Genomic DNA, 8669 nt, shown 5'->3' on the forward strand with positions numbered 1-8669 from the left:
AAGGTTATAATATATAATCCTGTTTAGATCTCTTAGCAAAGATGATCAACCATTGGTCTTATGGCTGGATCTAGTATGTAAAGCAGTTGATCTGGTCTACGGAAGGAAGAGAGAATTGCTGTGGACTGTATCTGTGAGCTCTCCCCATTGATTTCAGCAGGAGCTACTTACGAGAAGGACATTACAGGATTTGGTTCCATAAATTGTTATGGAAAAAAAAACCCTAATGAAATTAGCTTTGAAAGTATACCATTGCAAGGTAGGTATTTTGAAATGAACCCAATCTATCATATTTAATTGCATATATTTTCTCAAAGCTGTGAAGTGTTGAAGGCTCTAGTTTATCTGAAATTGAAAAGGCATCCAAGATTAAATTAATTGAAACTTGACTTTTGGGCACTGAGAGACTGAGCAGCTGGGATAAGGACCAGATTGCTGGTTGGGTGGCATTTTCACTTCCAACAGTAAATAGGAACTTTAGATTTTGCTACAAATATAAAGAAAATACTAGAAAGCACCGTGTTCACACAGATCGGCTGTAAACATTGCAAGACCCAACGCACCCATTTTGCAAGGACCCTACGAGCATCTCCCCTCTGTGAGGTCTGGCTGGCCAGCCTGAGGCCAGTGCAGAGCCAATGCAGCCCAGGATGTCCCCTGTCCCTCTGGGGAGAGGTCCCCAGCAGTGCTGCGAGGAGGCAGCCACCATGATTGCCCCCTGGCCTGTGGCAGCTGCTTTCAGCTGAGGTTCTCGCACTGGGGCCCTGCCTGAGCTACAGCGCCAGTGGTGCTGTATCTGGGTCTGTCCCCACGGACCTGCTAAGCCTGGCCCTGACCTGCAGGCCAGCGACCCAGCCTGGTGTTGGCCCAATCCCACAGCCCTGCCCAGCCGTTGCGGGGCTTTGTCTGACCCCAGTTACCCTCAGCAGGCCTGGTCTGGACACCGACTTGGTAATTTGCATTCCTGGCTTGGCCTCAGCACTACAGCCTGCCCTGCTCCCTTGTGGGGTGGTGGCACTGGCTCTGGCTGTGAGGTCCTGCCCTGCCACCACCAGGAGCCCTCACTGCTACTGGCCACCAGCTCCAGGCCAGCGGCTCCCTGACACATTTCACTTTAAATTAAAAACACCTGAAGAGCGGTACTAACCTCAGGAAATATCATCTTGCCCTTTCTTTAGAAAAAACATACAGCATTAGCAGAAGCCTCATATGCTGTTGAAAACCCTGTTTACATCAGGTCTCCTCTAAGAGCAGCTGCTTTTAGAGAAAACTTTGTCCAGCACAGACCAGTCTACACACTGGGGCTGGGCAAGGCAGCCAGCAGTGGTACCTTATTTTTCCTATAACAGAAATTACAATTCCCCTGTCCTATGTTGGCTGGCCTAGAAAGAGGTGGGGTGCTGGCAGGACAGGGTGCAATGCCACCCCAACACCAGCTGTCTTAGCTGGAGTCTAGCTGGTGTCTAGACACTGCTTTGAAGGATATGAGAACAAACTGGGTGTGAACCCATGGGCATTGCCTCCTTCATTTTGGTGGGAGTGCAGTCTCAGGTCACTTCTTTCCAGACGTTTGAGGTAGACTTGACATATGCATCTGGTGAGTCAGATCTTGTCAGAGGAAGATGTTATTAATGTCATGAGGCCAGCTGCACTGCAGCGACATGACTTCTCCCTCGTGCACAGCCCCTCGTATCAGATGCTTCTTGGGTTGTATGACCGCTGCGGTGCACGAGTTCACAGCGGGGGAGACACGCTGCAGCTCTGCAGGTAGATTTCCTTTAACTGGAAAAGCACAGAGTCCCGATCAAGTCTTACATTCACTGAATTCAACTGAACAGGTCCAAGCAACAGTGACCACTTGGTGTCTTTCCAAAACGGTGAGGGGCAGCTCTCAGTATAACTCCATACCTGCTTCTCCTCAAGAGACTGACATTACCGTTGGTCAGAGATAGGTGAGGTCCTCCATGCACACCCTCAATTTGTTCAATTTCTCTGGCGGGAATTGTTTTGCGGAAATAATTTTCTTCAGAAATTTGAGCTACATGTGTCGCAGTGATGTCATATTCACCTTAGAGGGGACTTCAGGATTTTTGCCAACTGCTGTTTACACAAAACTGTATTAGAATGGTGTCCTGAGGGGGATACAGACGGGGAAGGAGGTAGGAAACAGCTGTGCTGGTAAATATTAGATTTCTTTGTGCTCATATATATGCMAGACAAAAGAGAGGCCGAGACAATTAAAAAACCTCAGTTTTAGTAAGGACATACTGACAAGGCCATTAACATTTGATTTGTGTGGTACTGGATCACCGAGCAGTCCAAATGGATTGGGCATGAGCACATGATTGCGCTTCTGGTGAATTATCCAGCGTACACAATATAGTATTTATGCTAGCTTTGTATTGTCTGTGGGAGAATCAGCAATATCTAGTTTGGCGTAAGAATGGAACAGCACRGCTAGAATATACTCAAACCAACGTAAAGCAAAAAAGCTGCCCCATTCAGAATTTTTTGGCACATTCAAATCATGTGTCTGCAGCACTTTGCACCATAAGGCTGCAGTGTTTTGGTGCAGCACGAAGCGTCCTAAAACATTTTTGTTGCATAACTATTGCCTAACATAATCCCAACCAAGTGAGCCCACTTTTCTTCCCAGAAAAACTTTCACAGAGCATCCAGTTAAGACTGGACTGATGCTCTTTGCACATTTTTCTGCAGGTTACTGCTAGAAAAATAAAGATTTTGGTAGAATCTATAAAGGAAATAATTGTTTCTGGTTGTAATACGAGTTTGAAAGCTGAGCTGCAGTAAACAAAAGCTTAGCTACAGTGTTCAAAATTCCTGTCCTTGTGTACAGCCCATCAGAAGCAGACACAGAGTAAAGCAGATTCCTTGTAAAAACTAAGTATCACTGGCAGACGTATTTATATCTGCATACCTGCTCTGCATACCTAGTGCAGACAAAAGCCAGGAGAACAAAAAGCTATCCAGACTGGCCRTTGTCCAGAGCTATGAGATCCTGGCTACTCACAGAGTTGAGGCTGGGCTACCTACTGAAGGCAGCTTGTTCATTTAGATGTCATGATTACTGTATCTACTGRCACTGCTTGAGGGGAAAAATTGTAAATCTGGCTTTCACAAACTTTTAAACTTGGATACGGCTACTGTCAAGGAAAACTGTCAGCAGCAGTGGTGGTGGCCATTACCATCACCATGCTAGTGACAGCACATCCTAAACTGGCCTGTAAAGTGTACGCACCAGGTGGAAATACTTGAACACAGCTCGGGAACTTAGTTTGGGGAACTAAGGTATTGCAGTCAGTGCCTTGAAATAAGCTTATTAGAAGATACAGGAGCTAAGCAAGTAATTGTGACCATCAAATCTAGTTTTGCTGGACATAATGTGGCTAGCACAGCAGTAGCTAGTATTTTCTACGGTTTGTAGATAAATGCTTGGATGTGTATCTGCTGGAGCATTATTCTTAATATTACAGTCTGGTAGGAATCAGGAAGAAGAAACAGCCATCGAAAAAGGCTAAAGAATCAAACTCCGGTCTGTGTTTAGTTCAGTTAAATTATCAAGCAGTACCAGTGAAGTCTGCATTGCCATCTGCTGCTATTTCATTTAACAAAAAGTGAAAACAAGAATAACAAGGACATTTACACTGCAGTCCCTGGAGGCTTAATAGATAAAACAACTCAGGATYTTGAGAACTGCTTCCACTCTGTGAAAATAATTCTGTGCACCTCTGTCTCWCAAAACCATCATCACACACCTCTGTGTGACCCAAGAAACTGTCAAAGGCCAGACAAATACTACAGAGGGAGATGCAACTTCTTTTTCAGATCCCTCTGGTACGGCAGAAAGTTATCTGTCTGGAGCCAGGTACCCCTGGTACCTAGAGGGAATCAGTTCATGATAATGAGCCGGGGAATATATGATCTACACAAATGCCATCAATGGCTTTTTCTGTAGCTGGGTGCCTAAGTTGTTTCTCCTTTGATTCTACTATTCCTTTCCTTGTCTGGGAAATCATACTCCTAAATACTGTTACAGCTATGGTTCTTTGTATTTCAAGTTACCAACACTGTCTAYTTCCATATTTGTACTATAAAATACAGCAAATTTACATGTTTTATTCAAAAAATACCTCAGCTGCATTATCATCATTTTTATAGAGAACACATAAGATACAGATACTAATACAGATGACAGACACAGTAGTAAGTTGAAAGATCATTCCTAAGAGAGTAAGAACAATTTTTATAGGTTCCTTTATCACAGTGTTGCCAGATGAAAAAAAAATTGCTTCTGTGGTGATCTAGGCACACAAAACTCTAAATTTGTTAAAGTCAGAATCTCAGAAGTGTGATTTGTTATTAATRTATGTGTATAGCACCAACTGTGGGACAGCACATTATAGTTACAAATAGCATGTAGAGCAGAATGAGAAGTGACAAAAGAAACGACAACAGTTTYATTAAACAGAAAGTTTAGCATGTCTTTTACAGAACCTTTTAAAATATCATAAACATTTTTAGTCATCTAGCAGATGGCCCTCTACAGTGACTATTAGCCACCCCTCCTTCTCCCTTGAAGCTCAACTGCATTACCTTGCCAACACAGCTGAGCCCACCAACCCAAGCCGTGAGATACCCGAGGCCAGGTTCATGTTTCCATTGTTGTCAATGCATCAGACTACCCAGGGATTACAGACATACTGCCAACAGGAGTTACTCCCTCAGGGGTTGTCATAACATATTATTTATGSCAGCACTGTACAGTTTTGCTACTACAGTGCATAAATCTTACATACTTTTAAAAATAAAAAAGAGATTATTACTACCTTACTACAAAATTACATGACTACTGCTATGTGAAGTAGACTAGTAATGACCTGCAAGAATATCACAAAATAATGTTCTGTACTTCCCGCAGAAACAGGGAAGACTTGTTTATAGTTACAAGTTGGGCATATGTTTCTTCGCTGAAGTATGAGCAGCTGTGGTTTCATCGTGCTCTCCAGGCAAACATTAGATCAAAATTAGATCAAAAGAACATATGTTCTCTTACTTTCCTCTCTCTTCTAATGTAAGAAATGAAGTTAGCCACTGCTGCCCTTCCAGCAGCCACACCCATCTGAGATACCTTCTTCTGTTTCCGAACCTGAACCTTCCATTATTTTTATTTATCTTGAGCTTTTATAATCAAAATAAGATCATGATCAACAGATATCAAACTATGCTTAGGAATGTCATATTTCTCTCATTTTAGAGAAGCAGGAATGACAGAAAGRCTAAGGATGTGGATTTCAAAAGTGGCCTAATTTGAGACTCTGGAATTTCAAGATCATCCACTGTTCCCATGGAAGCAGGTAGTCCTTGCTCATGGAAAGCAAGCTTAGTGCTCTGTACTATGTGTTTGGCCTTAGGTGGCTAAAACAAGAAGCTCTCAAAGACAGCACTCACTTTCGACAATAATTTGCCCCAAACAATAGCTCACAACATACAAAAAAGTGGATGATGGGATGAAAGTAAGACCTGTCTATCTACACTTCATGTCCATTTTATGATCTCTTTTTCAGTTAGAAAGATGGGGCTACACAGGCTTCTAYGTAATTAAGAATGAAACTCTATCAGACTGACAGACTGTTTTACGATTATGACAGTCAATGCTTACCGAAATCCCAAGAACCATTACTGAGGCATGAAGCTAGAATATCCTTGAATACAGATTCCAGTAGGCAACCAAACACTGCCCTTTAATGACTGCTGGATCAGCTCTGTAACTTGAAAAAGGAAYTGAAATGGGTAGTAAAATTACAGCAGTTTTAACACTGGAGTTTCTAAATGACTTGTAAAATAAGCTGGAACAATTTTGCCACAGAAATATTTGCTATAAAAAGTGTAAAACCATGGGACTTGAGCCAGGCCAGCTGTGCTACTGCTTCTCCTCTGCTCCTGTATCAGTAGATGCCAGAGGCTACAGATTCTGGAGGTAGCAAACATGTTTCTTTGCTCTCGTTTTATCCCCTCAGGCTGAGACATGGAGCACAGTTGACAGACTCTATGGCAAGCTGTGTCTAGCCTTCTTTGGCTGGAGAGAAACCTGCTGATAGATGGTTCTTAAGAGTTTTGGCAGGAGACACCATCAATGTTAAAGCAAAAGAAAAAAAAGATTCTAGGTTACTGATTTTTAAGGAAGGGCTACCTGTAGCATGTAAGTCTACAAGCAGTGTGAACAATGGCTTGTAAAGAGGTCCCCATTTATTTACATTTATTGAACATATAGCTATTCACAGGCTAATGTTCAAGTGAAAGCCACTCAAGGAAAATCTAACTTGAACACTTCAAGTCAGGACCCACAAGGACTGAGGTCAAGAGAAAGAGAACAAGAAAGATAGGGTCAAGATATGTGGCAAGATGTAATGAAGCTAACTGGCAAACAAATAAAGTGAGGGGAAAAATACAATGGTCAGAAATTATCCATTTGAAATTATACATATGAACAATTTAAAGAATTTACATGTATGTTTTAGCAAGAGGACTTACATCTGTTGATCYGCTTGAAGAAGAATAACAGGATCAAAATCTGGAATAAGTATCCAAAAGGCAAAATAAATCTGTATTTGCTTTACCTATGTTTGCTTTATATGAAATAAAGGAGGAAAATGTTCAGCCTTCCAAATTTTGAGGAAATCTGAAGTACCTTGAACTGGGTTCAAAACAATAGCTTTGTGTCATGTAGCATCATGCAGCTTTAGATATTTATTTTTAATAATGAGATGCATTAAATAATACATTTACATCAGTCCCACCTTATTATTTACTCCAGAAAAATYTTTATAGGCTTTGGGACATCATGGTTTTCTTATTTTCAGTACCATGTGTTTATGAACGCACTGTAACAGTTTATAAACATGGAACCACTTATATGATTGTATTATTTATTCAGTAGTCATGAAAATATTCTTATCAGTCTGAGCATTTTAGCATTCTTACATCGTACTATGCTGAATAATTTTATGTCCAATAATGTTGATAYATTGAGCCTGAAGTAGTAGTATTCATCCGGAGTGGTAAAGAGGAACAAGGAAAGATCCTAGTAGTTGATATATTTATTGAAGTACTTCCTCCACACCAGCAATTCCTCTCTCGCAGGCATAAGAAGTAGATTTAAAACACAATTTAAAACAATAAATGCACATARAAGAATTTGTATTCCATTGTTTCARGATAACTTATTCTGCTTCATCTTATAAAACAGGGAAAGATATTGTCAAGAAATATACTACTGTGCATTTYCCCCAAATCTATGTTTTTATTGTTATAGTTYGGTCAATTGGAAAACACCTTAAAAATATACTGAAATTATGTTTGGCCTGATTGCAATAGATATCGCAAAAAAGAGATTCCTGACAAACTTGGAGATCTGTATTTTGAGCACGGAGTATGCCAGCTAGATTTTCATAATCCATAAATAAGTTAATGGGTTACTTTAGATAATGTACTGAACTGGACCTGGTAGAACATTACAAAATAAACTACTTTCATAGTAAAACAAACTGTTTTATTTGGTGGACCTCATGGTTTCCAGTGTAACCATTCAGTAAACTGTACTAYAACAAAAACAGTGTGTTGATCTTCATTAATAAAGATGTGTGAAACTTCAAAATGCTAGCAAAGAAAAGAATCTCTTACTTTTCTACYGCTTATGTTGCAGAAGAATATTTTATTTTGTCATAAGCCTCTTAYTACTCCTTTTTCCCATCACCAGTAAAAAATGTTGCTTACCTTTTGTACAGGAGTCTGATCTGATCTAAATTCCAGTTAAATTAGAGGAACCTGCATTGATTTATTCTTCCAATGTCCAGCAGGGCGCTTTGCAGACATATAGATGACAAAGTCCTTGCTCAAGAAGCTTAGTCTAAATTAGACAAATCAGTGAACAGCAGCAGACTGTACTAAGAAGGAAGATAGGGAGGGTCAATGGCAAAGGACAGAGAGAGTATAAACTGATTGCCTTAGCCATTTTGTTTAATATTTCCAATTTACTGCTTTTTTTATCCTCTCCTTCCTTTTTAATTCAATATAGTCAAAGAGGTAGTGCCAGAGTTGAGATTAGCAGTGAGAAGTTAGTCAAAAAAGTGAGCCCTGAGGAAAGGTTTGGAAAAAGAGGACGGATTAACGTCTTCTGAGTCCGCTGGGTGCACCAAGAGGTCAGGCGAGGTGGTGACGAAGGAACGGCAGCTGACACATCCTCTTACAAGCTCCAGAAAGGCAAGAAAATCTGTTTTTACTTCCTCTAAATGCTTACTTCTGTACCAAAATAATATTGGCAGATTGGGGATATGATTCTTTTTTTTTTTAACTGCAAGTCCCATATGCTCTCACTGCTGTGTCACACTAGTAGAGGAGCGGCCAGTGCTGTTGATGAAGGTACCGGTGCGTGCACACCTTTGCCTGCCGCTCTTCCAGAAACACGTTGTATCTGGTGTACGGCAGAGTTATTCCCCCATAATTTGGGGAAAGGGCTTTTAATACTGCCAATATACTTCAAGATTACAACTTCAGTATATACCTGCAGGATCCTCTTTGCACTTCTTAGGGGTCAGAACCAGCTTTCTCACACTGCCAGCTGCGTTTTTTTTTTTTTTTTTTTTTTTTTT

Source organism: Rhea americana, unplaced genomic scaffold (genome assembly GCF_003343005.1).
Source record: "Rhea americana isolate MKP2758 unplaced genomic scaffold, rheAme1 scaffold_64, whole genome shotgun sequence".
Taxonomy (NCBI): Eukaryota; Metazoa; Chordata; class Aves; order Rheiformes; family Rheidae; genus Rhea; species Rhea americana.